The following is a 17,102-nucleotide window of genomic DNA, read 5'->3' as shown; positions in this document are numbered from 1 at the left end:
TTAGTCTCATAGGGTTGATTGTTCTGAATTTCATGTTCCTTATGGGCATTATTCACTTTACAGACCTGTCTGTTGTTTGCCTGGGATGCTTTAATTCTGGGTCTGAAGGGTATTTTAGGGCCATAAGACCAGAGACTCCACGCTCTATGAGACCAAATAGCCTGGTCTTCTTTTTAGAGCATTAATACTCTTTAAAGAATCAAATTGGCAATAGCAATTCAATAGATTAGAGAAAAACCTAGAGAGGCAGTGAGATTTTTTTTTAACGAGGGAGGACCAACTCATAAAAATAGGGTGAGAATGACTGACAAATCAAAGAAGGTAGCCAATGTCACTAATCAATTGTACATGTAGTAACTAAGTTGTACGTGTAGAAATTGCTGAATTGGTGCATGTTTTGCTGTGTATATTCTCAAAGACCACAAAATAAATAAAACTTAGTTTTAAAATGTGACCTGAAGTGGATTTAATGTAAATTTACTTAGCTATTATCATGTCCAAGGTGCATAGAGCACATTGATTACTTATCTTTCCAGTAGCCACTCACCCATCGTTTATCCACTCTTCTGACTCACTTCTTGAGATGAGAGGTGCTCCACCCGTAGGCTAGAATGAAATATTTGACCTTGACTCACGTACCAGCACATCACATTTCCTTTGCCAAAAGGGTTAGACTGTGGGTTTATGATACTGGACGGCACACACTTTGTTGCCTCAAATGTTAGACTTGTTTCTGGGTATGTTTGACCTGCTGTTTCCAAAAGTGGCACCATTTTCCTCCTACCAGCTCTAGTTTTAGAGATACAGCTCTAGTTTTAGAGATACAGAATATATGCCATAGACTACTCTTCACTCTGCTATGTGTTTGGCTGCTAACCACAAGGTCAGCTCTTCAAGCCCACCAGCTGCTCTGCAAGAGAAAGATGAGGCTTCCTCCTCCCATTAAGACTTACAGCTGCCACAATCCACAGCGGAAGTTCCACTCTTGTCCTACAGGATCACGATGAGTCATAATCCACATAATAATGAACTTGGCACAATAAATAGAGATTGAAATTTTCTGAAAACCAAAATGGGTTTGTGAGAGTTCCAACACCTTTATTAAAATTAAAATTCTCCAGTCTTATTATAAGATGGTACAACTTCTCCACGTGTGCACAGAAATTCTTGAAAGTTAGAATCTTTTCTTATAAAGAAACTTGGAGTCAACCTCACCTCTGAAAATTTTAGCATGGATTGATTATTCATTGAGTTCCATATATTAAAATATGTTTTGAAGTGCTAAAGACATAATCTGAAGAAGAAAAGTTCAGATCATCACAATATTTATGAATATTTCTATGAGGTCTTACATTTTCAGTACTCTAAATCACCCTCACACCTTCCATCTGTGCGCTTTCCCAATTTCTTTATTGTTCATTCTCCCAAAGTCTGTTCTGGATTGCAGGATCCAAACTGAAGTCTTTGTATACATTGCACAGCCTCCATACCCAAAAGAAAGACACAATACCATTCATCTAATCAATTCTAACTCATAGTGACCCAGGAGGGCAGAGAAGAACTGCCCCTTTGGGTTTTCAAACCTTTAAATCTTTTAAAAGCTTCAGAGTGATTGGTGGGTTCCAACCACTGACCTTATGATTGGCAGCTCAATGCAAAATCAATAGACATCATGGGTTCATACACAGCTTTTTTTGGAAGTCCCTGGATATTGATTTAAAAATATATATTTATTTCTTCTTTGTTTTAGCCTGTATTTTGTGGGTCTGAATACTTATCACACTTAGAACTAGGATGAAAAATTAGTAAATCAGTGTCACTTAATAGTGAAAATATAGTGGAACATCATATCTGGGAAACTAGAGCCAATGGAGTCTATCCTGATTTTCTGAATCAGCATCCCCTAATAACCCCAAGAACAGGCCTGAAAACCAAGACAACAAGAAAAAATACTTTGTTGTTGGGCTATGTAATCTAGGTTGGTTCAGAATGATTCCTGGACCTTTGCTTGGACTATTTTGAAATGTGAAATGGAAATAGACAGCCACAAGCACCTGTTACACTGCCATGATGGAGAACTTGCCTGAGAATGGAGTGAGAAAATAAAGGATGTAGAGCCAAAACTGGAGGGAAGAGTGGAACCCGAGGACATCTTTTGTTCTTTTGTGTCCAGACGTATCTGAAACTTGATTTACCTGCATACCTTTAGTTTAGCTAGCCACTTAATTTCCTTTTGTGTTTAAGTAACTTATTATTGTTGTTATTGTTGTTGTTAGCTGTCATCGAGTCAGTCCCGACACATAGCACCACCAAAACATACTATCCTGTAAAAGAACACATTTATAATTCTTAAAAAAACCTTCAAAAGTATGAAAAGAACACAACTCCAGTGGTCTGGATGGGTGTGGCATAGCACCATGTAGGATGCTGACTGTGTTTATCCCTCCTATCATTGTATTACACCATTCTTCTCTTCACTAAGCAAATTTGTAATGTCATGCCAGAGGTTATGAAGCAATTTTTTTTAATTTAAGAGATATTGCATCATTTGCCCCTCTACCATATGAAATTTCAGATCACATTTGTTGAGCTAGGTTTTGCAAGAAGGTGTCTTGATTCCCTAGGACTGCCACACAAAACTACAACCATATGGGTGGCTTTAAAGAACAGAAATAAATTTCCTCATAGTTTTAGAGACAGGAAGTCTGAGTTCAAGGCATTAGCAGGCCTGTACTTTTTGTCTGTGTCAGCTCTAAGAAATGAACCTTTCTGACCTCTTTAGCTGCTGGCAGCCCAAGGCACTTCTTACCTTGTAAGCTGATCCTTTCCCACACGTGTTTGGGTCTGTTTCTGTGCTCGTGCTCTCATTTTATAAGCTACCACTGTAGGAACAGGTAGGTGGAGTTTCTTCAGGTCTCAGCTTGATTGGAGGGTGACTGAACAAAAGCTTTCTGAGGCCAGCATCCCATCTCTCTTTATCCCTGGTGATCGGACCAATGTGCTGCTGCTTGAGCTAGTTCTTTGCCTCAACTGTGTGCTGCACTACCTGTGGGCCGAGCTAACCCATAGAGTGCATTGTCTTGCCGTGCATTGGTAGAACTTGAGGCTTCTTTGAGAACTGCTTTGTCACGCTGCTGATGGATCCTGTCACTAGAGATTGTGACCCCACTGGGGCCTGCTTTGCTACACTCCCAACCTACTGACTGTTGCTCCCCCACCATGCTGTATGCTGCCTACGGGCCACTGCCTATCTTGACTGAGGGCAGTGCTGTCTGCTTCCTTAGCCTTGGACTGGCAGCTATGTGAGTTGAAGGAACTTCAGTATATTAACTGTTCCATGAAAGTGAATTGAAACATGACCTCTGTCCTTTTGTGTGGACTAATTAGCCATTATATTCCCTCTTGCTATATAAATACATACATACATATATATATATATATATATATATATATATATATATATATATATAATTTTAAGTGTCCTAGTTTTGTTTCTCTAGATAACCTTGCCTAACACACATGGTCACATTTACTGTTACAGGGATGAGGGACATAATTCTATCAAAAGCAGTGGTTCTCAACCTGTAGGTCGCGACCCCTTTGGGGGTTGAGTGACCCTTTCACAGGGGTCGCCCAATTCATAACAGTAGCAAAATAACAGTTATGAAGTAGCAATTAAAATAATTTTATGGTTGGGGGTCACCACAACATGAGGAACTGTATTAAAGGGTCATGGCATTGGAAGGTTGAGAACCACTGATCTATAGCAATTCAGAAAAGCACATAATGTGGAAAGTTTGTAATAATACATAGGCATTTACACTGATTCATAATTATTTATAATAATCTATTGTACTTAGCTGCTGAATCCATTCTGATACCTGGCGACATCATGTATGCAGAGTAGAGCTGCCCCGCTGATGTTCCTTTTGGAAGCAGATCACTAGTCCTTACTTCCAGAATGCCTATGGGTGAATTTGAACCAACAAGTGTTCAGTTAGCAGCCAAATGATCAGCCATTTGCACCATTCAGGAATTCCATTTTGAAATATAGATACATATTTACCATGTTTGATCTCAAAAGTTATATATGTCTTTTTTTTCCTATTTCCAACTTTTTAAAAAAATCACTTTATTGAGGACTCTTGCAGCTCTTAAAACAATCCATACATCAATTGTATCAAGCACATTTGTGCATATGTTGCCATCATCATTTTAAAAACATTTTCTTTCTACTTGAACCCTTGGTATCAGCTCCTCTTTTTTCCCTCCTCCTCCCACCCTTTCACCCTGTAAACCCTTGATAAATGATAAATTATTGTTATTTTCATCTTACACCATCTGCTTTCTCCCTTCACCCATGTTTCTGTTGTCCATCCCCCTCAGAGGTGGTGGTTATATGTTGATCATTGTGATTGGTTCCCCATTTCTCCCCCTTTTCTCCCCACTTTCCCCCTACATTAATGGTATCTCTACGCCCATTACTGTTCCTGAGGTGTCTATCTGTCCTGGATTTTATGTGTTGAGTGCTGTTATCTGTACCAATGTGTATACTCCAGTCTAGTCTGATTTATAAGGTAGAACTAGGTAATTATCCGAGGGTGGGGGGGGCGGGAAGCATTAAAGAAACTAGAGGTATAAATATAGGCATGCACATATGTAAATATATTAATATATAATTATAGGGATATAGGTCTATGTACATATATTTAATTGATAAGTATTAAGGTAGCAGACAGATGTTGGGCCTCTACTCAAGTCCTCCCTCAATACAAGAACACTTTGTTCTAATAACCTGGTATTCTGTGATGCTCACTTTCCCTACATGATCATTGAAGTCAAGCAAAATTGATGAAGAAAACTGATGGTGCTTGGCTATTAAAAGATATAGCATCTGGGTTCTTAAAAGCTTGAAGTTAAACAAGCAGCCTTCTAGCAGGAAAGCAACAAAGCCCACTTGGAAGAAGCACACCAACCTGTGTGATCACGAGGTCAACACAGGATCAGGTATCAGGCATCAGAAGACCTCGAACAAAGATATTGATGCAAAGGAATGGGTCAGAGTGGAGACGCAAAGCCCATCTGCAGACAACTGGACATTCCCTCACAGAAGGGTCATAAGGAAGGAATGAGTCAGCCAGGGTGCAGCATAGTACCAACAAAACACACAATATTCCTCTAGTTCCTTATTGTTTCCTCCCCCACCACTATCATGACCCCAGCTTAACCTTACAATCAGGCTAGACTGGAGCATGAACACTGGTACAGATAAGACCTTTCAACACACATAATCCAGGACAGATAAACCCCTCAGGAATAGAATTGGCTACAATTATAGATGTATAACATCCCCCTATTTCCCCAGGCGGACAAACAGAAACGTGGGTGAAGGGAAACAGTGGATGGTGTAAGATATGGAAATAATAATAATTTATAATTTATCAGGTGTCCACGAGGGTGGGGGTAGGGGAGAGGAGCTGATACCAAAGGCTCAAGCAGAAAGAAAATGTTTTGAAAATGATGATGGCAACATATATACAAATGTGTTTGATACAATCGATGCATGGATTGTTATAAGAACTGTAAGAGCCCCTAATAAAATGATTTATCAATAATAATAATAAAGAACTAGAGGTAGGTTGTGTGTTTTGTCGATGCAATACTGCACCCTGGCTGACTTGTCCCTTCCTTGTGAGGGAATGTCCAATTGTCTACAGATGGGCTTTAGGTTTCCACTCCAAGCCTCCTCGTTTGCATCAATATGATTTTTTGTTTTGGCTCTTCTAATGCGTTAATCAGCACCTTGGGATCACACAGGCTGGTGTGCTTCTTCCATGTGGGCTTTGTTGCTTCCCTGATAGATGGCCACTTGTTTAACTTTAAGCCTTTAAGATCCCAGATGCTATCTCTTCTGGGTGGGCACCATCTATTTTCTTCCCCACATTTGCTTATGTACCCATTTTGTCTTCAGCAATCACATTGAGCAAGGAGCATCACAGACTTCCAGGTTATTAGAACAAAGAGTTCTTGCCTTGAGAGAGGGCTTGAGTAGAGGCCAAATGTGTCTGCTACCTTAATATTTAGCAATTAAATATATGTACATAGACGTAATCCCTATTGTTATATATTAGTATATATACATATATACATGCCTGTATTTAGACCTCTGTATATGTCTTTTGCCTCCTAATTCTTTCCTGTTTCCTTTTACTTTCCTCCTGTCCCACTATCATGTTTGACCTTCATTCAATTCTAAGTAATTCCTCTCAGCTACATTGCATTTGTTCAAACCCCACCAGGGATTCTATACCCTCCTCACCATCGATTTTAGATCACTTTTGTTTTCCTGGCTCCCTCTTCCTTTTTCCCCACCTCCTCCTCTCCCAAGTCTCTGCCCCATCCCATAACCTTCGGTCCCATTGTTATCTCCTTGGGATTATTTATCCTACCTATCTTATATAGATAGACATAGGAAACAAAAAGAGGGGAAAAACCGTTTATAAATAGCTCCAGACTTGTCTGCTGATCCTTATGAATGTTTGCTGATCTGGTCTAATGAGGTGCCAAGTCCTGCCCCCTGAGTCAGAAGTCTACTTTCAGGATTCCTCAGGAACCTCGTTGCTTTGCTCCCCTTGCTGCTCTGTTGGGCTCTCCTTGTGTTTTGCATGGTGTAGGAGGAACAGACTGGGAACAATTCCTGCACTGTGTCTCCAGTGCTGTTCCCTGCAGTGCTGTGGGGCAGTGAGGGGACATCGTATCTTTTTTTTAAAACAGTTTCACTGCATATAATTCATATATCATACAATTCAATAGTTCTGTCATATTAAGAAGAGTTGTACAATCATCACCATAATCAATTTTAGAACATTTTGTTTTCTTGTACTCATTGTTATTAGATCTCTATTTCCCCCCAACCTCCCCTGCCATACCACCAAGAAACCATTAATCCAGTTACTGTCTCTATAGCTATATCTAGCCTGGATTTCATATGTAGAAAACATATCTGCCCAAACCCCCCCCCCCCCCCCCCACACACACACACATGAAGAACTTTATATCAAGAACGTGGCTCACACAGCCTGGTCCACCAGACCATGAGGATGATGTTCCTGATTAGAGCAGCCAGTCCACAGAGAGGACAACATGGCTGGCCCCACTATGAGACATGATGTTCCTCACTGACCCATGGCGCTACAGGGGACAGCACTGGAAACACAGTGTGGGAAATGCGCCTGACCTGATCCCACAACACCGAGGCAAAGCACTGGGGGAGTGCAGCAGAACAGCGAGAGAATGGAGTGGCAAGGTCCCCAGGGAATGCTGAAAGTGGACTTTGGGGCCAGGGCGTGGTGCCCCAACAGACTGGATTGGAAAACACTCCTAAAGGCCAACAAATGATCCTTGAACTAACTACAAGCTTTTCTTTCTTGTTGTGTTTTGTTTTTGTCATTGGTTTGTTGTTATTTTGTCATATATTGTTACTTGATTTTGCTCTGTCTTGTTTTTGTGCATGTTATTATCTCAACGGGTCTGTCTAAAAAGATAGGCTGGATGAACTATCTGGAGGAAAAATAACGGGAACAACAGTTCTGGAGGGACTTGGGATAGGGGGAGATAAAGGGTAAGGAAGTGGTGTTAACAAACCCAGGGACAAGGGAACAACATGGGATCCAAATTGGTGGTGAGGTGGGAGTAGCAGGCCTGGTAGGGAATGATCAAGGGTAAGGTAACATATGAAGAGGTATAGCTGTAACCCAAGTGGGGATGGAGCATGGTAGTGGGGCAGGAGGAAAGTCAAGGGAAATAGAGGAAAGAGCTAGGAGGCAAAGGGCATTTATAGAAGTCTAGACAAAGACATGTACATGCAAATATATATATGAGGATGGAGAAATAGATCTATGTGTCTATTTTTATAGGTTTAGTATTAAGGTGGCGGAAGGACCTTGGGCCTCTACTCAAGCACTCCCTCAATGCATGAATACTTTCTTCTATTAAATTGGCACTCTATGATGCTCACCCTCCCGACACAACTGCTGAAGTCAAAGCGGGTGAACAAGCAAATGTGGTGAAGAAAGCTTATGGTGCCTGGCTATCAAAAGAGATAGCATCTGGGGTCTTAAAGGCTTGAAGATAAACGAGTGACCATCTAGTTCAGAAGCAACAAAGCCCACATGGAAGAACACACCAGCCTGTGTGATCACGTGGTTCCAAAGGGATCAGTTATCAGGCATCAAAGAACAAAAAATCATATCATTGTTCACACCTCCATGATATGATCGCTGAGGACAAACGGGTACATAAGCAAATGTGGCGAAGAAAGCTGACAGTGCCCGGCTATCAAAAGAGATAGTATCTGGGATCTTAAAGGCTTGAAGGTAAACAAGCGGCCATCTAGCTCAGAAGCAACAAAGCCCACATGGAAGAAGCACACCAGCCTGTGCGATCACAAGGTGTCGAAGGGATCAGGTATAAGGCATCATCATAAAAAATAATATATCTTACCGTAGTGAATGAGGGGGGAAGTGCAGAGTGGAGACCCAACGCCCATTTGTTGGCTACTGGAGATCCCCTCACAGAGGGGTCTAGAGAGGAGATGAGTCAGTCAGGGTGCGACATAGCACCGACGAAGAATACAGCTTTCCTCCAGTTCCTAAATGCTTTCTCCCCAACCCCCCCCCCCCCCACTACCATGATCTGAATTCTACCTTGCAAGTCTGGATAGAGCAGAGGTTGTGCACTGGTGCAGATAGGAGCTGGAGGCACAGGGAATCCAGGGTGGATGATACCTTCAGGACCAGGGGTGTGAGGGGCGATACTGGGAGGGTAGAGGGTGAATGGGTTGGAAAGAGGGAACCGATTACAAAGATCTACATGTGACCTCCTCCCTGGGGGACGGACAACAGAAAAGGGGGTGAAGGGAGACACCAGACATGGCAAGATATGACAAAATAATAATTTATAAATTATCAAGGGCTCATGAGGGAGGAGGGAGCGGGGAGGGAGGGACAAAAAGAGGACTTGATGCAAAGGGCTTAAGTGGAGAGCAAATGCTTTGAAAATGATTAGGGCAAAGAATGTACAGATGTGCTTTATACAATTGATGTATATGTATGGATTGTGATAAGAGTTGTATGAGTCCCTAATAAAATGTTAATAATAAAAAAAGAATGTGGCTCACACAATTCTAGAAGGAGGTTAAGTCCAGTCTCATTCAAGTCCATGTGTCAGATGTTAAAGTAGTGGTTTTTGCTGACTGGAGTTGCTGCTGGGGCTGGTGAACCAGGAAACAGGAAGATGAACTAGGAAGCAGGAAGACCACTAATGCTGGTGGAGGCCAAGTGCAGAAACCCAAAGTCAGCAAGTCAGGCTTGTGGTGGCAGAGTTGAATGCATCCAAGGTCAGCGGGCACTATGGAAGACTGCATCAAGGGCAGTCAGTATAGTGGCCAGTTAGCGAAACAAATGCAAGAGCTGGACCAGCAACAAGGGGGAAAGCCCTTCACTGCGTCTGCTTAAATAGGATTAGGTCAACCCCCTGAGGAAACTTCCTTTCAACTGCATCAACCTGTGACCTGAGAAAGGAAGTTGGTTTCTGGCTCACAGCACATACGATCAGGCAGTTTTTTAAATTATGTTAAACCACCAGTGACATTTAAAATCTATTGCTGTGCATACATGCAAGATTCCTTTCCCGTAAGACATTGGCACAGTGGGTGGGGGGGGGGGCATTGGGCTGCTAGCCTAAAGTTTGACAGTTTAACCCATCAACAATTACTTGGCATTTTCTGTAAATATTTACAGCCTCAGAAACCCCAGGGAGCTATGGTAGTCTATCCCATAGGGTCACTCTTATTTGGAATCCACTCGATGGCAGTAGGTTATTTTAACTTGAAAAGGAGAAAAAAATGCAAAAGGAACTCTTTAGACATCTGATTTACGGCACATGAGGAAAATTCCAGAAACCAGAAAGTCCACAAAAGGACACCCTTGTCCCGATCTGTTATCAAAACAAACAAAGGGAAACTTCAAAAAGAAGAAAAAAACACTTCAAATATAGTATTACTGACCGAAAATTCTTAAGGAAAAGTAAAACCAGGAAAGGGTGACTGTTCTACGTAAATGAAGTTAAAAATAGGATTTAATTGTAGGCCAAAGTCTGCTGAAACATAAAAGGAATTGATTCTGCCACCAAAAACAAACAAATCTTGCCTAAAGTACATATAGATGAAACACATGACTAAGATTATCTGAATGTTTATATAAAATACCAATCACCTACCTCAGTATCCCACCCCTCCTCGGGACTTGGCCCTCCTGCGGTGGCTTGCATGTTGCTGTCATGCTGAAAATGATGCCCGCAGGGCAGATTTCAGCAGAACTTTCATAGTAAGGCCGACCAGGAAGAAGGGCCTTGGGATTTACTTGTGAAACAAATATTGGGCAGTGAAAACTTTATAAATAAAAGTGGAAGGTTGTCTGATAGAATGCCCCTCAGGTTGAAAGGTCCTCAAAATTCAATGGGAGAAAGCTGCTTCTCAAAGCAGAGTCAAGGCTAATGTCATGGATGGATATAATAAAGCTCACAGATTGTCATCTGGTGCGGCATTATTCCAAATAAGAAGAAATAACTGCAAATATTCATTAATAATTGTAACACAGTACTTGCTTATGCAGCACATGTAATAACATTGGAACCAAGCAGAGAAGATTAGCATGGCTCCTGCACAAGGATGACACGCAAATTCGTGAAGCGCTCCATATTTTTCTTTATTGTTTTCTGGGGTGTTTTGGGGGTTTTTTGTTTTCTTTTCTTTTACTGTAACTGTTGGGTTTTCCAGTTTGTGAGCACATGCACAGAAGGAGTAGAGGCACAGAGATAAGAACGGATGCAAAGGTTTATGGGAAGGAACGGTGGGAATGGGAGGTGGGACGGGTGAGGGGGTTGTGGGAGCAAACAATGCATGTGGGAAGGGGGAGAGAGCACTCTAGAACTGCTGGTGACTGCACAACTCAATTTAAAACTATTTAACCATGGTGGGCAGGGGTTGTGGGGGTGGGGAGAAAATGTTCTGAAATTGATTGTAATAATGGTTGTACAACTCATCTTTAGGTGTTTTCCTCTCTAGTCTGATGGGGTGCCACGCCATGGCCCCAAAGTCTATTTTTGGTATTCCCTGGGCTAGGCATCAAAAAACAAATAATCATATCATAGACTGCACACCTCCATGATAGGATCGCTGAGGACAAACGGGTGCATAAGCAAATGTGGCGAAGAAGCTGATGGTGCCTGGCTATCAAAAGGTATAGTGTCTGGGGTCTTAAAGGCTTGAAGGTAAAGAAGCAGCCATCTAGCTCAGAAGCAACAAAGCCCACATGGAGGAAGCACACCAGCCTTTGCGATCACGAGGTGTCGAAGGTTTCAGGTATAAAGCATCATCAGAACAAAAAAATTTTACCATTGTGAATGAAGGGGGGAGTCCAGAGTGGAGATGAAAAGCCCGTTTGTCAGCCACTGGAGATCCCCTTGCAGAGGGGTCTAGGGGAGGAGACGAGCCACTCAAGGTGCGATGTAGCACTGATGAAAAATACAACTTTCCTCTAGTTCCTAAATGCTTCCTCCCCTGCCCCCATTGTCATGATCCGAATTCTACCTTGCAGGTCTGGCTAGACCAGAGGATGGACACTGGTACAGATAGGAACTGGAAACACAGGGAATCCAGGGTGGATGATACCTTCAGGACCAGTGGTGTGAGTGATGATACTGGGAGGGTAGAAGGAGAGTGGGTTGGAAAGAGGGAACTGATTACAAGGATCTACATGTGACCTCCTCCCTGGGGGATGGACAACAGAAAAAAGGGGTGAAAGGAGACGTTGGACAGGGAAAGATAGGACAAAATAATAATTTATAAATTATCAAGGGCTCATGAGAAGGGGGGAGCGGGAAGGAGGGGGAAAATGAGGACTTAACGCCAGGGTCTTAAGTGGAGAGCAAATGTTTTGAGAATGATGAGGGTAATGAATGTACAGTTGTGCTTTACACAATTGATGTATGTATGGATTGTGATAAGAGTTGTATGAGCCCCCAATAAAACGATTAAAACAAAAAATTTGTGTTTTCTTTCCTTTTAACACCTGCCTCCATCCTTTGGTTATGAATGCTTGAGCTACTCCTCCCCACTGATCACAGAATTCAGACCTTTTTTGTAGCATGTGGAGGAGCCATGTGATTCCATGCTAACACATGGACTGGAATTAAAGCCATAGTGAGCAAATCATATTGTTTTGCTTTCCATCTAAAGCTCATAAATCAAACTACTTCCATGTGACTTGTATTCAAATGCATGACTGCACACCTAAGGCACCCTCGTGCTGTCGGATAAGTGTTGGTCAATGGTTCAAACCCCCCAACTGCTCTTTGGAGGAAAGGTGTGGCTGTCTGCTCTTGTCAAGATTCAGAGCTTCAGAAACCCTCGGGATTACTGTGTGTCAGCATCAACTCGACGACAGTGGGTTAAGGTAAAGCACTCATGGGTGGACATGAATTGGAATGGACTCTTCAGCAACTGATACCATTATATGGTATTTTGTCAACAGATTTCTCTTTATCTGAACACGTAGAAAAACCTTAAGAAAGATAGAAAAGCTTTCAAAAAGAAGCAGCAGACTTCCAAGTTTTTAAGTACAGTAACTCCAGCATGCAGAATTTTTATAAGACCAGAAATAATTTGACCAAATCTTATTATTTAGAGTGTGCAGCCAAGTGCCCTCAAAGAGTAACACAAGTGCTTTTCCTCTTTTGGATAAAGACTATGAAAAGTAGCACAGTGCCAAGAAAAATGTCTTCGTGGTTGAGTTTTAAGAAATGATATGTTCGGGAAAAGTGGTAGAAATTTTTCGGAAAATAGATCAAATGAACATCGTAAGTGTAATAAATATTTATCTGGATAATTTTGTAAAAGAGAAACTAGTCCCTAATATACTGGGGAGGAGGCAGAGCAGGCAGCGTGGGACAGTGCACGAGGGAAGGCAGCATTCCAGCCCTGATTCCAGCCCTGCCTGGCTGTGCTGACTCGGACAGGTGACTTCCCTGTCTCATGCCCCCTTTTCTCTGTGGCGTAGTGATTACACGTCTGGCTGCAATCCGCACGCTTGGCAGTTCAAAACCACCAGCAGCTCTGCAGAAAAACTGAGCTTCCTAGTCCCATAAATAGTTGCACTCTCAGAAACTCACCGGGGGTCTGGGGGAGGGGGCGGGCGGCGAGAGGGGAGAGAGGAGCCAGCATTGACTTGCTAACAGCTAATTTGGTTTTCTCATCTGAAATATGACAAATGATAATGCCTAGCTGCCTCCTTCCAGAGTCATCTTGAGAATGAAGTTAATTGATGTCCGTGGATGTCCTTTCAGACTTGTAGGGTGATATATAAACGTAAGCATTGTCACACATCATACTCAGGAATACATTTTTTTCCAGTGAATAATTTTAAAAAGTGAGCAGGGTTGGAGGTCAGTCTAGGAGGGGTCAGTGTAGGCAGAGAAGATCCATGTCTTATGGATTCTCCAAGATCTTCCACCCGTACTCAACAAGAGGTGTGCAGTAATTCTGAGAACATCTCCAGGCAAAACTAGGAAGGATATAGAATTTCTACTTGACATCATGAGTCTCCCTGTCCCTTCGTCCTCTTTCCCTTCATGTTCAGCAGCAATCTCCCTAACGGGCTCGTCCTTCCATCAGATAAATGCCAACAAAGCACAGTTGATAGGCCGTCCTGGGTACCTTCCCAGGCGTCGCAGCCTCACACGAAAGTAATGGCCATCAGATCAAATTGAAGTTGAAGTAAAGGAGAGAAGAGGCGGCACTTGAGCAAAGGAGGGGTGGGGCATCGAGGGCAAAGAGCAGAGTCTTGGCTTCTCTAAAAGAGGGCACTCAGCTCCGCGGCTTTTTCCTACCAAGAGGCTGGCGGATGCGACCCATCAACCTTTCCGTTAGCAGCACGAGTCTTTTTTTTTCTTTAATAATTTTATTTGGGGCTCTTACAACTCTCGTTACAATCCATACATCAATTGTATCTAACACATTAGTACATATATCCCATCGTCCTTTTCTAGACATTTACTTTCCCTTGAGCCCTTGGGAGCAGCTCCTCTTTTTGCCCTCCTCCCACCTCCTGCCCCCCACCCCAACCCTGTCGGCCCTAGATTGTTAATTATTTTCCAATCTCACACTGACTGTCTCCCTTCCCCTCTGGTTTCTGTTGTTCTTCCCCCCTGGATTGGGGTGTGTGTGGTTATGGGCCATTCATTGCGATCAGTGCCCCGCTCCCTCCCAACCTCTCCCTTACCCTTTTGGTAACTCTATTCCCATTCCTGTTCCTGGGTTCCATGTGTTGTGAGTTTTATCTCTTGCCTATACCTATGTACATGCTCTCGTCGAGTCTAGAGTAGGAAACAGCACTGGGGTCATGATAAGGGGGTGAGGAGGCCTCAAGGGATCAGAGGTATATTGCATGACCCATTAGTGCTCTACTGTACCCTGATAGACTCATCCCCTTCCTGCGACCCCTCTGTGGGGGGGATGTCTCATTGCCCATAGATGGGCTTTGGTCTCCACTCCAACACCCCTCTCCCATTCTCACCAATGCATTTTTGTTTGCTTGTTTGTTTACTGTTTGATGTGAATTTTCTGATGCCTGGTTTCAATGACACATCACGATCACACTGACTGGTGTTTTCCTTCCATGTGGGCTTGTTGCTTCACTGTTGGATGGCTGTTTTTTTTTAACTTAAATCCTTTAAGACTCCAGACACTGGATCTTTCAATAGCCAGGCACCATCCTCTGTCTTCACCACATCTGCTTATGCACCCATTTTGTCTTCATTATCAGGGGATGGACAACAGAAAAGTGGGTGAAGGGAGACATCAGTGATGGCAACAAACGTACAAATGTGCTTGACAGTGGATGGCTGGCTGGCTGGCTGGCTGGCTGGATTGTGATAAGAGTTGTATGAGCCTCCAATAAAACCATTTTTTTAAAAGAGTTGCACAATTATCATCACAATCGATTTTAGGGAATTTTCTTTTTGATACTCATGTTGTTAGCTCCTCATTTCCTCCCAACCTCCCCTGCTATGCACCTAGGTAATTATTAATCCAGTTACTGTCTCTATAGATTCACCTATCCTGGATTTTGTACACAGAAGATAATATTAAACAAAAACAAGGAACAAAAGAAACCCAACCACAACATGGGGAAAAAAGTAAGAGAGAGAGAGAAAACAGCATCATGGCTCACCAAGCTTCAAGGAAGACATTCCCTTTCAGAGCAACCAATGCACAGAGAGGACCATAGGTTCAGCCCACCACAAGACACGATGTCCCCTATGGACCACAGTGCTACAGGGGACACACTTAAGACATAGTATGGAAATCGTGCCCAGCCTGACACACACATACACCCTCTTACACACACACACACACACACTAGGACATAACATGAATGGAGCGCAACAGAGCAGCAAGGGGAGCAAAACATCAAAATCCCAGAGGAATTCTGAAAATAGACTTTGGACTTGGGGCAGGGTTTGGCATTGCATCAGACCAAATTGGGGAAAAAAATCATAAGGTCAGGAGACAGACCTGGAACTATGCATAGGTCATTTTTTCTATTTTTTCTCTTGTCTGTCTATATAATATAGGCAGGATAACAAATCCTGAGGGGGAAACAATGGTTCCTGGGGACAGGGGAAAGGAGGAGATGAGGGAAAAGGAGGGGGAGCCAACAATCACAGGGACAAGGTAACAACAAGAGATATAAAATTGATCTATGCAAGGTGGGCATATAATGCCTGGTGGGGTTCCATCAAGTACAATGTAGCTGAGTGGAAGTGCAGAGAGCCGAATGAAGGTTGAACATGATAGTGGGACAGGAGGAAAGTAAAGGAAATAGAGGAAAGAACTAGGAGGCAAAAGACATTTATAGAGGTATAAACATAGGCATGTACATATGTAAATATATTGATATATAATGATAGGGATATAGGTCTAAATATATATATTTATAGGTAAGTATTAAGGTAGCAGAGAGACATTGGGCCTCTACTCAAGTCTTCCCTCAATGCAAGAACATTTTGTTCTAATAACTTGCCATTCTGTGATGCTCACCTTTCCAACACAATCGTTGAAGACAAAATGGGTGGATAAACAAATGTGGTGAAGAAAGCTGATGGTGTCTGGCTATCTAAAGATATAGCGTCTGGTGTCTTAAAGGCTTGAAGTTAAACAAGTGGCCATCTAGCAGAGAAGCAACAAAGCCCATATGGGAGAAGCACACCAGTCTATGTGATCATGAGGTCTCGATGGGATCAGGTATCAGGCATCAGAAGACTCAAAACAAGCAACCATTTTGATGTGAACAAGGTGGGGTTAGAGACCTAAAGCCCATCTGTAGACAATTGGACATCTCCTCACAGAAGGATCACAAGGAAGGGATGAGCCATCCAGGATGCAGTATAGCACTGACAAAACACACAGCATTCCTCTCCTTCTTTGATGTTCCTCCACCCCACCCCACCCCACTATCATGACCCCAGTTCTTACAAATCTGGCTAGACCAGACCATGTACACTGGTACAGATAAGAGCTCTCGAACACAGAAGCCATAACAGAGAAATCCCTAAGGACCAATAATGAGAGTAGCCATAACATGAAGGTAGGTGGAAGGTGGAGGGAGAAAGGGGGGACCGATGGTAATGATCAACATACAACCCCACCTGCACCCCAGGAACAAACAACAGAAACATGGGTGAAGGGAGACATTAGACGGTGTAAAATATGAAAAAAAAATTTTATAAATTACCAAGGATTCACGAGGGTGGGAGGGTGGAAGAGAGAGGGGGGGAAAAAGGGAGCTGATACCAAAGGCTCAAGTAGAAAGAAGATGTTTTGGAAACGATGATGGCAACATATGTACAAATGTGCTTGATACAATTGATGTATGAATTACTATAGGAACTGTAAGAGTCCCCAATGAAATGATTTATTAAAATAAAAAACAAGGACAATGTTATGTCTTATTCTTAATATTTGAGGAAAGGTCTGGCACATG

At 42.6% G+C, this 17,102-nt stretch overlaps 1 non-coding gene across 1 annotated transcript; it reads left to right on the top strand.

Annotated features, from left to right (window-relative positions):
* The first annotated feature begins 10,657 nt into the window (after window positions 1-10,657).
* LOC142428347 (U6 spliceosomal RNA) lies at window positions 10,658-10,764 on the top strand. The gene has a single exon (XR_012780268.1). It is a non-coding gene; the product is annotated as a U6 spliceosomal RNA (small nuclear RNA).
* Window positions 10,765-17,102: the final 6,338 nt, after the last annotated feature.

Source organism: Tenrec ecaudatus, chromosome 15 (assembly GCF_050624435.1).
Source record: "Tenrec ecaudatus isolate mTenEca1 chromosome 15, mTenEca1.hap1, whole genome shotgun sequence".
Classification (NCBI taxonomy): domain Eukaryota; kingdom Metazoa; phylum Chordata; class Mammalia; order Afrosoricida; family Tenrecidae; genus Tenrec; species Tenrec ecaudatus.
Note: the sequence above shows the minus strand (reverse complement) of the source record. Positions and strands in the feature narration are given on the sequence as shown.